At 35.9% G+C, this 17,897-nt stretch overlaps 1 protein-coding gene across 1 annotated transcript in view; it reads left to right on the forward strand.

Moving 5' to 3' along the window:
- Tlk (Tousled-like kinase) overlaps positions 1–17,897 on the forward strand; it is a 54,849-nt gene that overhangs the window by 26,590 nt on the left and 10,362 nt on the right. The gene's annotated exons all lie outside the window — the stretch shown is intronic.

Genomic DNA, 17,897 nt, shown 5'->3' on the forward strand with positions numbered 1-17,897 from the left:
GGCCCTTCTTTTGTTGCCGTTAATTGGAAATAGCATAACTATATATATATGTATATATGTATATATATATATATGTGTTTACAAGTGTACCGTTATTTAGTTTCTGTTCGCTTCTTTTTGCTTGCGTGCGCCATGGCGTATACTTAATGCGTTCACAAAAGCCATTTCGCATGGGACGAAGAGTAAAAAAAAAAAGGGAGAAAAGGACGAGGCAAAAATATGCTGCTCTTGTCTGCCAACTCAAACCCCAACCCCAGCAGTACCCACAGTAGCCCCATCCCCCATCCCCCAACCGCCATCCCACACCCCCCAACGCTCTTACATGCTATAACGCGCGCGGATACACACACACACACATACATACATTTATATGTATGCAAGGTTTTTCTTTTTTTTTTTTTTTTTTTTGTTGTTTGTCATGGTCTTGGTTGGGCGTGGCCAGGTCGCCAGCTCCTCGACAAAATTAAATGCCTCGACTTTTACTTAATACTCAGTACGACGTTTTTTTTTCAGTGTAAGCGGGCAACAATGAGAAAATAGTGAATACTTATGCAATAATAAAGAGGAAAAATTGAAAAGAAAAAATAAATAATATTATATACTATAATTATATATATATCGGAGCGTTATGTAGACAAGAACTTAATTTTTTTACGTGTGTTTGTGTGCTTTGAACATGTTCCAGAAAAAGTAAGTTAAATCATTTAAAAGAATTTCTCTTAATAGAAATTAAATTTAGTAATTAATGACAATAAATAAATCAATTAAAAAGCTAAATAATATATAAAATTGCCGTTTTTAAATAATAATAAATATAAATATGTATAATATATACACACACATACATATATCGAAAAACAAATAAATTCATTCTATACTAAACAAAAATATTGAGAAATTAGAACATAGAAAAGCGCTCGAGTTGACTACGAAATCCCTTGAGCTGATATTCTAGTAATACTGCTCTTTTCCATGCATACTAGGAAGAGCTCTGCTAACTATGGGCTATACAATGGAAACTTATTTATATTATAAATTCTATTGTATCTCTAACAACGTTTCAGAATCTGACAATGGCAGCTAAAATTAAAGCACAGTTCTCTACTATTTTAAATACGGGTTTCTCAATTTCGGGAAGAATGGACGTGACCTCCAAAACACATCAATTAGAAAATCATTGCACTATTCAAATTACCCTTAAAAAAAAAAAAAAAAACAACTAAGTATGTATCGATTATTATCGATAATAAGTAAATGGAATAAGGTATTGGAAAAATATATTCAACTCGTACTGCGTATGCTATACACGAGTAAATATGTAAAATTTCAAGTGTTTAGCTTTTGTGGTTCTCGAGATCTCTGTGTTCATTAGGACGGTCAGGTGGAGAAGCGAAGGAATAGGGAAACGAAACTGGCCTTATCGACTCAGTTCATCGCGCTGTACAAGAATATATATACTATATGGGTTCTGTCTCGCCTCCTTCTGCCTGTCACATACATGTTCGCAAAACCAGTATACCCTGTTACACCATTTTCAGGGTATAACAGAAATTCAGACTTTGCACAGGTTTCCGTACATTTGTATTTAGAAACTTGCCGATTCGCATTTCTCATTTATAGCGCTAAAAGTTTTTGATGAAATGAAACTTGATTTCTTAATAGAAACTCAGCAAAACTATTTAAAACGGTTTTTGTTACTGGCAGAATACTATTTTTAACTATTTTAATTGAAAGTGGAGTTTCAAAGAGTGACAGTGTAAGAGAGAAAGAGAGAGAGAGAGGAAGGAAAGAGCTGAAAAATGAAAGAGAGAACAAATTTCTATGGCTTTAAGTCACGTAGTTGACAAGTGGGCGAGGGGGCGCGGGGCGGGGCCGGGTTGCTGGGAAGGGGGCGGGCATGCCTGTGGGTCCTTGTAATGCACACAAAGTCTTTTGCTAGTCCCATAAATTAGCACTAAGCTGGTATTTTTTCCACGCTTTAAATACAAGCAACAACCACCCAGCCGATGGCCTCGCCACAAAACCCCAACCCAGCCCCCAGTCCCCCACGCGCTGCTGCTGCTGCTGCTCAAATTTCCAATGGTGCGCATTGCTCTCGTGCTGTTGTTGTTGTTGTTGTTGTTGGTATCTGGGGCTGCTTTGGGGTTACGCCTCAAACTTCTTAAATCGCGTGACATGCTATGAAATAATTTCATAATTCCAGGCCGCACACACGCACAAATGTATGTATGTATGTGTGCATACACACACACACACACACACACATTCTTATAGATACACAAGCCAAATGGAGTTTTGGGCCAACTTCCAAAGTCCAACGTCCAACCCTCAAGTTTAGCGCTCGCCAACTCTTTCCCGCTCACATTTTGCATTTTACTTGTTTTTTTTTTTTTTCAATTTTCTTGCTGCCTTTAAAATATTTGTTTGCTCACTTTTTGTGTGTTGGGGCGCGTTAGGCTTTGCAATGCTTTGAGTCCCAGCAACAAGACCTAAAAGCACGGCCGCAGCCCGCGAAACAGCGGCCATGGGACAGGGGACGGGGTGGGCGATGGGCGCCATCGAGACAGAAGCAACAACAGGCAAAGAGACCCAACGAGCGACAGCCGACGATGAAAGCTACAGCAACAACAACAACAACAGCAGCAGCAGCATCGACGTCCTTCCGTTATGTCCATTCCGTCACTTACACACACATCTACACTTACACTTACATCTGTTTATGTACATGTACATCCATACATCCTGGCCTTCTGCAGTTCTATCGTGTTTCCGTCGGCGACGCCTGCGTGTGCTTTATTCGCCCTTCGTAGTGCGTGTGCAGCATATCTTCTTCTTTTTTTCTTCTTTTCTTTCGTCCTTCTTCTGCCGCTGCTTGTTGTTGCTGTTGTTGTTGCTTTTCTTTTCATATTCTTTTGCTTTGTCTTAGTTTGTTTTGTTCTTGCTTTTTTTCTTTTTATTTTCATTCTTGGTTGCTTTCTTGCACCGTTACCTTTTAAGCACTTATTACATGCTTTGTTTTACTCCTGGTTGCGTTCGGCTTTTGCACAACTTTAAATAATTTAGCGACGCCCTCGTCCTCGCCTTCGCCTTCGCTCGGTTCATTCTCTTCACCTCTCTGTTTCTGTCTCGCTCGCTCTTCGTTAGTCCGCACGACCAACAGCCTATTCACTCGCCCCTCTGGCTGGCACTTGTGGTGTGGTGAATATTAAATGCTCTTGGTTTTGGTCGCTTCCCCGCTCTCTCTCTCTCTTCCTACGTCTCATTCACACGGCGTGTGGGTGTGTGTTGAAATCAGTAAGCGAACTAACAAAATCTACCCCCGCCTGTCCCGCATCGGCCACAAAACTGTGTTGGATTTTATGGTTAAGCTCTCGAGTCATTCGCGCTGGGCAACAAATTTTCTGTAGCACTTTTTTCAGCGTCAGCTGTGTGTGTGTGTGTGTCTGTCTGTCTGTCTGCTGTCTCTGTGTATCTGTGTGTGTGTGTTTCTTCAACTTTAAATGGAAATGTCTCAAAGCTCGATTCGTAATTCTGACAAATGGGCGAAAATTTGTGTTTCCGTTTAATGAATAAATTTCATGCTCATGTTTTGCCTTAATTTTTCATTTTTAATGGGAAAATCTTAAATTTTTTAAATTTTTTTTTTTTTTTTTTCTTTACTTAAAAACAAAAATTTAATGAAAAAATTTGCATTATCGTTAAAAATATATTATAAATATTTCATTATTAACTAAACAAGACTTTAAATAGAAATTTTAATTTAAATATTTATTTTTAATTAAATTTATGTGATTGTTAATTTGTGTTTTTGTAAATTTTAATGAAATTAATATTTTTTTAAATAAGCTAATTAATTTTTTTTTTTTTTTTTCATCTTAATATGTATTTTCCTTAAATTTCTGCTTAACTTTTGATTTTGTGTTGCACATACTCAACGCTAGATGGCGCCTGCGTGTCTCTCGCTGATTTCTAGCAGTTTTGTGAATTCAGCAGACGAAGGGGCAACTGGCGAGCGGGCAGGTGATGGTAAATGCTAGATGGTAGATGGTAGCTCAAACATGCACACAATCTGTCTCTCACTCTCCCTCTCTCTCCTCCATCTATCTCTATCTCTGTCACTCTCTCGCACTCGCTCTCTCGTACGTACCAACGACCTATTTACAAGCCCGCCATGACACTTGCATCCCATGGCTCAACTTTAATTACGAAAGGAAAAAAGAAAACTGCAAAGAAGAAGAGACTAAATGAGCCAGCTGTAAATAAGAGATACCCTTTGGTATTTGCCAGCTATGCGCAACTAGTCGATACCCTATACAGAAATATATGTGAATATTATCTAAAGAGGTATGCCTAACTAGCAGATGCTCTATATATAAATATATATATACATATATATGTATATAATGTGACATGTGCCATAGAAAAACATGCTCAACCAGCACATACCCTCTATAAATATGCAATATATGTATATATATATAGGAATATTTTCTAGAAAAGTATGCTCAACTAGCAGATGCTCTACATATACAAGATATAAATATACCCTATATACATACAGACATGTATGCAACACATATTAGGATGGGCCTTAGAGAATTATGCTCAACTAGTACATACCCTCTATCAATTTGCAAAATATATTTTGCATAGAAATGTATTTTAAACTTGCAACTTAAACATGTATCATGGGTAGATTTGATAAAAAATATATGCTCAACTAGCATATACCCTATATACACACATATATGCATGACATATTAGGATATTTCATGAAATGATAAGCTCGATTCGCACATACCCTACTTATGTACGATGTATGGATGTATTTTTTGTAGAAATAGCAGATACTCTATATATAATACGATATTTATATACTATAATAATATATATAATACAAATTAGCTATCTACCTATAGCTTTCTATATAATATTTGATCACATTGTGAATATCCCACGGAAGAGTATACAAATAGTAAAACTTTTTAAACTGAAAATTGATTTAAAATGGAAAAATGAATATATGGTATATGTATATGGTATATGTAGATACATAATCATATATATACATAGATACATATATCATCATATAGACAGCCTTCTGTCCCATCATACCCCACTTGGCTTCGCAGATGTGGGTGGCTGTGGGTGTTTGTGTATTACGATACCTATGAACATTAAAAATGTTCGCATAATAATTTTCACTTATGCTGCCTCGCCTCATCGTGTCACCTCTGCCTCTCTCTCTCTCTCTCTGTCTCCACCTACCGCTGTTGGTATAGGTAAAGCCTGATGTTTGTTTTATGCCCGTGCATATGAAAATGTTTATTTTATGCATATATTTGACGTACGAAAAAGACTGAAGAAGATTTGCATGCTGCTCCAGCAGCCCCGCCTCCGCTCTGCTCCCACTCCTGCCATAGGCCGCATCTAAACAATATGGCAGCGCCTGCCTGCATGGGCGTTAGCAAAATGCATAAAGGAAAACTGAGTGCACAGTTTTTCCGCTTTTCCCCCTGGTGAAAATCGATTATCTGCGCTCTGGCAAAATGGAGACTGAATGGACTGGAGCCCCCCGATTGAAGGCTTTAGTTGGCGCTTTTCTTGTTGCTATTGTTGTTGTTGTTGTAGGAGTTGTTGCTATTCAGCTTTGCATTTTGGGTAGCGCGCAAAGCTGTTACACCCACACACACAGACACACACAACAGTACCCTGTGTATGTATATGTAAAATGTCAAATTCTGTTTCCTTTTCTGTATGTATGTATGTATGTATGTATATTATTTTTTTTTCTGCTGCTGCTGCCGCCATTTTGTCTTCTGCTGTGGTCCGTTGTTCACCAATAAGTTTACGACTGCCGCCAAATAGCGCGAGTTACGCACACACACACACACACACACACACACACATAGTTACACATACTTATTCATACACACACACACACACACATCCATTCGCTTTCCAGGCTGCTGAGTCGCCGCCATTTTGAAATTGATACAGAGCACTCGGGCATCGGTTGGCGCTTTTGCCCAAGCTGTGTGTGTGTGTGTATGTGTGTGTGTGTGTGGCTCAGTGTGGCAGGTGCCTGCTGCCTGCTGACGTTTGCACCCGCCCCCAAAATGCATTTTGCAATACTGCAATTGGGCTGCGGGTCAGTCACACACACACACACACACACACACACGCACACATAGACACAACCAACAGCCTGCGCTCAATGTTTGCCTAGGCTTCTGCTGCTGTTGCTATTCCGTCTATATTCAACTAACCAAACACACACACACACACACTCACACACACGCACAGTCGGCCATTCCATATTTCCAGCTGAAATATTGTGCTGCCTTTGTTGCTGTTGCTGTTGTTTCTGTTGTTGTTGTTGTTGTTTAGTTAGTTTTGCACTTGCTGGCAGCAGTTTGCAGTTGTTGTTAGTTGGCAGCTAAAATGCGCGTGCGAGCGAGTGAGCCAACCATTTTGCGTCGAGCCTGAGACCCAGACCCAGACGCAGCGCCCAAAACCCCAGTACCGCCCCCACCACGCACACACGCACACACGTACACAGCGGAGCGGCAGCAGTAGCAGCAGCAGCAGCCGCAGCAGCCGCAGTGGCAGCAGTACGAACAGGAGCCTCTTCATCAACCCCTACACTAATCTGCCAAGTGGCTGTGTGCTCCTCAACGCGTTGCCAACAGCAGCAGCAGCAGCAGCAGCATACACACACCCACACATATACTCACCCACACACACGCACATCCTGGCCTCAATCAGTCGCAGTGACCAGAGCTGCAAGCCGGAGGAGGCGTTTACTAAAATTGTTGAAATGTGTGCGCAAATTTGATGCATGCCAACCAACTAAAGCCGAACTGACAAAACCAACCACCTAACCACCAGGCAAGCCACCCAACCACCCAACCACCCAACTATCCAAGCACCCAACCACCTGAGCACAGCTCGAGTTCTAGTTACAACCTATTGCTCAACATTCGGTTCCTGATGTCTATGGGCCAACAGTTTTAAATTTCGTCTCTCTCTCGCTCTCTCTCTCTCTCTCTCTCTCCTTCTGTCTTAATTTGCAATTTGGTCAAAACTTTGCATTGATTTGACCTGATATAGATATAGATATAGATATAGATATAGATATAGATAATAGATATAGATATAGATATAGATATAGATAGATATAGATAAATATAGATATAGATTAGATATAGATATAGATATAGATATAGATATAGATAGATATAGATATAGATATAGATATAGATAGTCTAGATATAGATATAGCTATAGATTAGATTAGATTAGATATAGATTATAGATATAGATATCGCCTCATTCGCTCTCGCCTTAGATCTCGCTATCGTTAGCTCTCGTAGAGCTATAGCTTCTCAGATGATATCGATATAGATATAGATATAGATAATCTTTGATTGCTCTTTAGTTCGGTTTGATTTCTAAATATACAGCTGCGAAAAATAAAATAGCACCACTTGCAAACGCAAAGTTTAAGAAGTTCTCCTAGGTGCATTTATCAATGTATTGATCTAATTTTTTCTTGTATATAAGCAGAAAACAATTAATAATCGCAACAAGCAAGAATTATCCCAAAAATATTAATCGTTTTTATATAATTCAAAAAATTCTCAAAAAAGTCGTAAAAATGCCGAAAAAAATAATAGCACCACTAACCCTTTTCGAGTGAAAATCTATATTTTTCGCAGATTTGAATATCTTCAAAAGCACTAATTGATGAGATTTGTTGGTTATATATCTATTTTGATTAAAAAATTTTCAGAATTTGTGAAAATTTTCAAAAAAAAATGGGTCGTGAAGAGCATTACACCACCGAACAACCCAAACTCATCAAAAAGTTGATTTCGGCTCAAAATTTTCACAGGAAAGTTGGTCATTTGATGGGTTGTTCAAATAAAATGATCCACAATGCATTAATCCATAAAAAAAATTAATGAAAAGCGCGGATTGAGTGGAATTCTGACCCAAAATCTTGTCACTCGTCTCATTTACGAGAGTAAAAGGATCCTTTTAAGCCGGCTACTCAACTGAAAAAGGACCTAAACATATCAGCAATGGACCAAAAAGTACGGAAATATTTAAGACATCTCGATTTGAACACTTTCCGTTCAAGAAAAGAACCATATTTGAATATAAAACACATTTCCAAACGGATGGCGTTTGCAAGGGAAACACAAAAATTGGTCTACGCAGGAATGGAGAAACATACTTTTTAATAATGAAAGTAAGATGCTAATTTTTAGTGGAAAAGGATCGCGGTCCTACGTGAGACATCCACAGAACTTAGAATTCGGTCCTAGATATACAAAAAAAACCCTTAAACATAGCGGATCAAGTGTATTAGTATGAGACTGCTTTTTTGCAAACGCCATCCGTTTGGAAATGTGTTTTATATTCAAATATGGTTCTTTTCTTGAACGGAAAGTGTTCAAATCGAGATGTCTTAAATATTTCCGTACTTTTTGGTCCATTGCTGATATGTTTAGGTCCTTTTTCAGTTGAGTAGCCGGCTTAAAAGGATCCTTTTACTCTCGTAAATGAGACGAGTGACAAGATTTTGGGTCAGAATTCCACTCAATCCGCGCTTTTCATTAATTTTTTTTATGGATTAATGCATTGTGGATCATTTTATTTGAACAACCCATCAAATGACCAACTTTCCTGTAAAAATTTTGAGCCGAAATCAACTTTTTGATGAGTTTGGGTTGTTCGGTGGTGTAATGCTCTTCACGACCCATTTTTTTGAAAATTTTCACAAATTCTGAAAATTTTTTAATCAAAATAGATATATAACCAACAAATCTCATCAATTAGTGCTTTTGAAGATATTCAAATCTGCGAAAAATATAGATTTTCACTCGAAAAGGGTTAGTGGTGCTATTATTTTTTTCGGCATTTTTACGACTTTTTTGAGAATTTTTTGAATTATATAAAAACGATTAATATTTTTGGGATAATTCTTGCTTGTTGCGATTATTAATTGTTTTCTGCTTATATACAAGAAAAAATTAGATCAATACATTGATAAATGCACCTAGGAGAACTTCTTAAACTTTGCGTTTGCAAGTGGTGCTATTTTATTTTTCGCAACTGTATATCTAATTAATAATTATGATGATAATGATGATGATGATGAGCAGGATGATGACGATAGTGATGATGATTTTGCTGGTGTCAAATCAAATTGATGATTTTTGATTTTGGAATGCTTAAAGTGTGCCCTTGCTCAACAACAACAACAACAACAACAACAAGAAACAGAGTCACAAAGCAGTAGAAAAAGAAAAGTAAAGCAAACCAAAAAAAAAAAAAAAACAACAACAACAACAACAATGAACAGAGTAAAACGAAATCCAAGCGCGAAGCAGTAGATAAAGCATAGGGAAAGATACAAAACAAAATCAAAGCGTTGATGATTAACAACAAGAAGAGGCAGAAACAGAAAGAGAAGCAGAAGCAGAAGCAGCAGAGGCAGTCAAACACTGAAAAAGAGGACAAGCAGGCGCAGATGCGACGAAAAAAAAATTCCATTGAAATTACGTATGAGTGATTTTTTTATTAAAGTGCGCATTGCTTTTGTTCTGCTATCTCTCTCCCTCTCGCTCGCTCGCTCACTGTGAGTTAAATATGTATGTATGTATGTATGTATATATTTATATGTATATTATGTATATATTATATACGTATGTCTATGTAGCACCCTCTGAGTCGTGAGGCTGATAAATATTTACGATTTGGGCGACAATTTTCTTTGGTCATTGAAAGCGCTGGGCGGGAAAGAGGGGGAAGGCAAGCCAAAAGCATATAGGAAAATCATATGCATATATATATATATATATATATGTATATGCGTATAAAGTGACTCACTCACTTGACTCGGCTATTTGCCAAAGTATAGGCTGATTATATTCCAATTCGATTTTCCCATTTTCAATAACATTAAAGTTGAACAAATTAAAATTGAATATATAATACATGCATATATGATATATACATTTATATAAAAAAAAAAAAAAAAAAAAAAAAAGTTTGCTTTTTTATATAAATATTTAATTTTAATTTTTTTTTGTTTCACACACACACACACACACACACACGCTCAGTGGCGACTTTTTTGTTTTTGTTGTTGTTTGTCTTTGCCTTTGTTTTCGGTTTTCTTTTCGTGCAAAACTTGAAAATCCATTTTTTTTTTAAACAGTTTATTAATTTATTGAGCATAAAAATGGTTTGTTAATTGCCTAAACAAATACAAAGCAATTTGTCTTTGTTTTGTTTTGGTTTCTTTCGACTATGTGTGTGTGTGTGTGTATTTTTATTTTATATTTCATTTATGTATATATATTTTCGCTGTCTTATTTCATTTTATTAATTGTTTTCTCTTTGCTTGCCATTTCGTATTTCCGGTAGGGAGAGGCGTGAATAATGCGAATCAACTCAAGTCTCAAATCTATAAGCGAACAAATTTAATAATTGTAGCAAAATATGAAAAACAAGAACGCTGCAATCGGGCGTTATCGACTGAAACTCTAGTTTAAAAATAGTTTTTTTTTTTTTTTTTTTTAAGCCATTGACTCACTTCTAAGAGAGAGTGAGAAAGAGAGATCAAAAGAGAGAGTTTTAGTTTAAGGTCCAACTCTATTGAATCGAACTTGACTTTGAATTCGGTACCTCAACTCGTGGCTCAATACGCCTACAATGGGCGTGGCAAAAATGGGAATTCAATTTATCAGAAACGCTCAAGATTTGAACTTCCGATTATATATACTCCACATATTCATAAACTTACTGCAGCTTCACTCTAAAGAATTGTCCGAAATTATTTCATTATATTTAACATCATAAACGAGTATCATGCAGTCGATATCACTCGACTGCAGCAGTTGTACTTGATTTATTTTCTGTGTCAATTGAGTTTCATCTCGAAAGAGACGCTAAATTCTCTGAATTAGTTCTATTAAATAATTTATGTGATTAAATAATATAGTTGAACCTATAGAAGATATACATATCTATATAATATATTTACGTGTAGGTTCAGTACAAAAATAGAAAAAGGAAATTAAAAAATTATTAATAAATTCAAACCAAAATAAATAAATTTATTTTAAATAAACAAACAAAAATAAAATTTTTTACATAAATAAAATATATATAAGAAATAAATTTTATATAATAAATAAAAAATATATATAATAAATAAATATTGTTGTTGTCCAAAGAATAAAAATAAATAAATAAAATATAAGGTAATATAATATACTTAATTTAATATTATTTAATATAATATAATATAATATAATATAATATAATATAATATAATATAATATAATATAATATAATATAATATAATATAATATAATATAATATACATATGTATAAATTCCTTAAATGAATAAAATTTTGTTGTCCAACACTGCTCAGGCGCACTACTTTTTTCATAAACAAATTCCAATAAATCATTTACCATCTTTGGGACTTTACAATTCTAAAAGAATTCGAATTTCGTCTCACATCGTAAATCATTTCACTTGAGCATTTTTTTGAGATTTTCCAATAAGTTCCTCTATTCCTTAGTTTTCATTCCATTGAGCTTCCAGCTGATTCAATTTTGGAAGAAGTTGTTAATATTATGTCAACATATATATATATATATATTTATATAAATGTATGTATGTACATTTATTTTCCTTTGTGTATTTGCGATTAGAGAACGCAATTTGAAAAGCAAAATCAATACTACAAATGGGCTTTGCCGCAATGCTAAATATACATACATACATACATACATACATATATACATATATACACATATAGCTATATTGTCAGTTCTCTGAAATATGCACAAACATACATATACATATGTGCATATGCATATAGATCTACATATGTATGTATATATGTATAATTCCATTTCCACACACTCTATTGTATAACTAATAGTAATTGAACGAACGCCGAGTGTGGCGATATAATCTAAAGGTCACACTCACTAGGCGAGAACTAACAATGCTGATGAAATCATTCACAATCAAATAAATATTCTCCAAATACATATATAAAAAGAAAGAGAGTGATTAATTATGTCCATGTCAGATTGAGGTTTGTTTGGTAAAGTTCCATTTTAGTTGATTCTCGAATTTAGTGTTATAATCCGTTCCTCAATCGCTATAATGTAAATCGTGAAATTCAATTGATAATGCAGGGAATGAGTCAGTCACAGCTCAAATATTTTCCTAACTATACGAAATATTCAAAACAAGATCTATTTACATAGTATGTATGTGTGTGTGTACTACACAATACAGCTGTGTATGTGTGTATGTTTATTAGAAAGCGTACTTCTTAGATAATTGCAAAGTTTAACTGAAGGTTATATTTGATCACATATACATAGCTGAAATGTGAATCCAACAAATTTAAGTACTTAAGCTCTACTTTATATATGTATATACATACACACATACATACATACATAAATTATATATGCATACGTCCATATACATATATATCTGTATATCTGACTCGATTGTATATATGTATAGATATATACATACATATGTACATACATATGTAGATATACATATATATCCGTAAATTCCTGAAAAGAAAAATTGAAAGCAAAGCCGCAAAAAAAAATTATGGACTAAAACTGAACTTTGAATGTATTTGGTTCTTATCGTCACATGCACATACATACATAAATATTTATAAGTATATAAGTATGCAAGTGTGTATGGGTTACATATTTTTCTACTTTATTTAGAGTACATACATATGTATGTATGTATGTATGTAAGTGTGTACACACTTCATATCACTTTTCTCTGTTCCTTTATAAAATTGTGCACAAACTCTCAATTGCTCTCGCTTCGCTTCAACTTCTACTTCGCCTGCCCCTACCCCTGCCTTTGCCCCTCTTTCACTCACGCTCCCTCGCTCTCTCGCTCTCACTCTGCCCAAGAGCCGTTGCCTTTTGGGGTTTGTCTAGTCTCTAGTTCATAAAATTCATCGGCGGCGGCGGCGGCACAGTGATCCGTTACTTATTGTCTACCCCCTGCCCTCAAACTCAACCTCAACCTCAACCACAAGCTCTCGTGTCCCCCGCCCTACTCCCTCACCTACCCCGCCGTCCTTCTGCACATTGCGCTAGCCAGACTTGCGCTAATGCTTTCTCCTTCTAACTGCCTCACATGCGGCTATCCTTGTCTTGCAATCTATAAATAAAATGTTGGCTGCATTTTGCGCTGCTGTTTTTGTGACTGTTAATAAAAATTCCATTTGCTTTATACATCCGAAGGCAGAAATTCTCGAACAAAAACATACAACATACATACATGCACACGCACACACATACACACATGCATGTGTGTAGTATAAAGTGAGTTGTTGGTATATTTGTATGTATGCCAGATGCGGTAATGTTTACTGCTGTTGTTGTTGTTGTTGTTGTTGTTATTGTTATTGTTGTTGCTGGTTGATGTTGTCTTTTGTTTCTGACTTTTCTGTCTTTTGGCAATTTTTGATTTTCGCTGAAAATTATAAAAATATATCTTCTGATTTTTGTTGTTGTTATTGTTTTGATAAACAAACAGCGCAGAGCCCACGATTACCTCATATGTATGTATGTATGTATTGATATACATACATATATGTTGTTGAGTTGTTGGCTGTTCTTGCTTTATGCTTGAATTGTTGACAGCGCAACAACTAGAACAGCTAATGTAAATACACACGTACAAATATATACACACATACATACAGACATGCATATATCCATTCACACATAGATACACACTTGCTTGTATGTATGTATATATACACATCTACATAGCTACATCTATACATGAACATGCACCCATACCCTACAATCCAACCGCCCACAGCTGCCACGCCCCATACACTTTGCGCTTGACGACGGCGGCGCCAGCGTCGCGACATCGTCGCTGGCCAGTCGCTAAGCTTTAGCATTTTTTTTTGCGTTACTTTTTTCCATTCTGCGCTTTTTTTTCATTTCCCACCATACTCAAGCACACGCACACATGCACATACATACACATGAACAAGTACATACACATGCCACATACATACATACATACATACATACGTGCATACATACATACATTTAATTTCATTCCCCTTGCGTTCTTTGGCTTTTACTTTTGTATATTTGTTTGCCTTTATTTTAAATGTGACTGAGACGCTGACGTCGCTGCTGGCGTCAACGGCACAAACGCGTCGCTTGCGCTTACTCACAATCAAATCTCACGCCGCATTTTTAGTCTCAATTTGTTTGTGCTTCAATAATAACTGAAACGTAAAACTCACGCGGCTAAAGCGACGAATCCGTCAACGTCAGTTTACTTTACCTTACTTTACTTTAGCTTACTTTTGATTTGCTATTTTTCACTCTGCTGTGTGTTTTATTATTATTGCCTTTGCTTTTGCTTTTGCTTTTGCATGTTTGTGTGTGTTTGCCTGCTCAATAGTAAACTGTTTTTAAACCCAGCAATTCGTCGCTGCCTCTAACGCTGCTGCTAGCTCTGCCGCTGTCGCTGCCTGCGCTAGTGCAGTGGGCGAGAGCTTTCGAGAATGAGAGAGTGAGCGAGGGCAGACCGGCAGGCAAGCATCGCCACTGCTGCCTCCGGCTCTGCCTCCGACACCGTCACCGCCTGCGCCACCGCAACTCGTTCGTTTCCACTCGCTGCGCTTACATTTTGTGTGTTGTCGTGGGTCGCCGCCGTCGCCGTCGTTGTCGTCGCAGCGTTCGTCGCTCGGTCGCCTCGGTGAGTGGGTCGTGTGCTCTCGTCGTCGATTTTGTTTTTGTTGCAGTGGCAGCATAATTAGACGTCGCGACGTCGACGGCATCGTCGTTAGCCACCTCTCGCTGCTGCTGCTGCTGGCTCCCAATCTGCGTATGCGTAACGCGGCGCATTGCAGTTGTTGTGGGCCCGATGCTCGTTTTTTTTTCGTTTTTGTTTTTGATTTTTCTCTTTTTTTTGGCAATGTTTTGCTACGTGTGTACAGAGATTGCACACATATGTATGTATATATGTGTGTTTTATAATCTTCAAGCATTTTGTGGGCAGTCAACGAGAGTCACATATGTATTTGTTTATGCACTGTATACAAAATTTTCCAATTTAATTAGTTTACTTAGGTTAAACAATTGCTTTTAAACAAAATATCATATACAATAGGCGTATATAAATCTACACACACATATATGTGTGTACACATATGTATGTATGCGTGTACGTGACTTGAATCAAATGCATGAAATTTATATTTCTGATAACATTTTTTCGACTGTTACAATTTGTGTATATAAGTGATATATATATATATGTTTGTATGTATGTATATATGTTTGTATGTATTTATAAATTAGTATTTGTGCTGTTTGGCTTCCCTTTCTTTTTGTTTTAATGTCATACGATTAGCACCCGAGAGGCTCCATTCACAACACAAACTCAATTGAATTTGCGATTTCGCAGTTTGTTAGAGTTGCCAGACTGATGAGATTTGTTATGAATGTACATGCATACATACATATGTATGTATGTATGTATGTATGTATGTATGTATGTATGTATGTATATATTGTTGAGCGTGTGTGTGTGTGTGTGTGTATGTGTGTGGTCTTTCTATTGAATATAAATACTTATATACACTATCTAAATAGATATGCTTAGATATATGTATGTATGTATGTATGTATGTGTGTAATAGCATTGGGTATTTTATCCAAGGATTCGTATTATTCAGTGGGAATGAACTGCATACATCTTACATATTTGTGAATTTACATATGTATGTAATGGGCATGACAAAGTTAACACATTCAATTCTAGGGTATCTTGTGCTCTATCATTAGTATCACTGGGCAACAATGCACTTGATGCACATGCATTTATCCGCGATTGCCGAAACTATTTAATTTATTTTTTTGATTAATTATTTTTTATTTATTCCATTTACTCTTAAACATTTTGCAGTTGCTTTTAAATTTAGTATTTTTTAATTTTGTAGTTTTTTGTTTTGATTGTTTTTTTTTTTTTTATGCTGCGATTACGTCAGCTGACAGTCATTGGGACGAATGTCAATGCTAAGAAAAATATGTATAAATAAATTAAATTATATATGTGTGTACATATGTGTGCACACAAACAAATATACATACACATATTGACATACATACATACGTATATACATATATTGTATGTGTGTACATAATTTGTAGTTGAATATTTTGCAGCAGCTTTTTTTTTTTTTTTGTTTTTGCTGTAAATTTGTTTGGGTCAAAGTTGCGCAGTTTGAAATCAAATGAGGGGAAGCAAATATAATGAAATGGAATACATATTAACATACACAACTACATGTGTGTGTTTGTGCAGCATACATACGAAACGAATTGGCAAGAAGTGCAGCACGAAATCAACTCATCCATAAAAAGCTGAAAGGAAAAAAACACAAAAATAATGCATAAAACAAGCAATTAGAGCGGGCGGTCGGTCGGTCGGTCGAGTGAGAGCGGGTGACAGAGACAGCAAGAGGCAGTGGCATAGGTATAAGCAGAGGGAGAGGCAGAGGCAGAGAGCGAAGTTCAAAACTTGAATGCTGCGCGTTGGCGGCGTTGCCAGACGAGTGAAAATAACTAATTGCAATTTATTGCCCAGTGCAACAAAAATTTGAATAGACATTGGTAAAATTTACTGACAAGAGCTATTTTGAGAGTGCTGGGGAAATATTGGGGTACATTGAATGTGATTTAAGAATTATTTGAAAATATGTATGTTTATTAATTTTGTATTATTATATTTATACATATACAAATAAGTAAATTAGTAAACTAAAACAGATTAATATTATTTTCATGCTAGTAATCGATTATAGCTAATAAACATTGTACTTAATGGTATCTGGGGTATCACATATCACATACATATGTATGTACATATGTACATCATTTGGCTTAAGCTTTTTTCTGGCATTGCAGCACTACTATTTTCATGAACAGAAATGAATATGTATGTTTTTTTTTTTTTTTTTTTTTTTTTAGAAAAATTCATATTTGTATACATACTCATTTATATTTACGACAGAAACACACATATTTTGAAATCGTAATCGTAATTTCGGTCGTCTTAAATGTTATTTAATTTTTAAAAATTGTTTTGATTTATTTGCATATGTCGAATTAAGTTAATTTGAGATTTTGTTTTTGCTTTGTTTATGGACATGTAAACAGTCATTTATATACATGCATACACATAAACATACATACATACACATGTATCGCTTTATATTTTTATGCCGTCCGTTTGAAATTTTTATGCATACTTGCGTTCTATTAATCAATGTGCCACACATGTGTGTGTCTATGTCTGTGTATGAGTGCGTGTGTTTGTGTAGTGTATTTAGCCGCACTAATCTAAAGAGAACGGCAGCACAAATATAACGGAGCATTTATTACCCATTCCCTCTCCTTTGTCTTTCCTCCGTTTCGACAAACATATTTACATACATACATATATAGTATATATATATGTACATATATGTACATAGATACAGACAAAGGCCAGGTGCGTCAGCACAGACACAAACACATCCTCGAACCATTATCGGATAATATTAATGCCCATTACGGGCACATACTATAACACACACGAACATACATACATACATTTGTATGTATGTATGTATGTACATTAGTATACATAGTTATGTGTACGCGTGTGTGTAAGCAGCTACATGAAATTGAATACAAAGTCGCTAGGAGACCAAACCCAAACGCCATTTAATAGCTCAACATCGCTCTCTCAGCTACTGTTAACGGCAATGTTCTATTAAAATGCTTTCACCAA

This window comes from Drosophila arizonae, chromosome X (assembly GCF_054131065.1).
Source record: "Drosophila arizonae isolate 15081-1271.41 chromosome X, UAZ_ARI_1.0, whole genome shotgun sequence".
Lineage (NCBI taxonomy): Eukaryota > Metazoa > Arthropoda > Insecta > Diptera > Drosophilidae > Drosophila > Drosophila arizonae.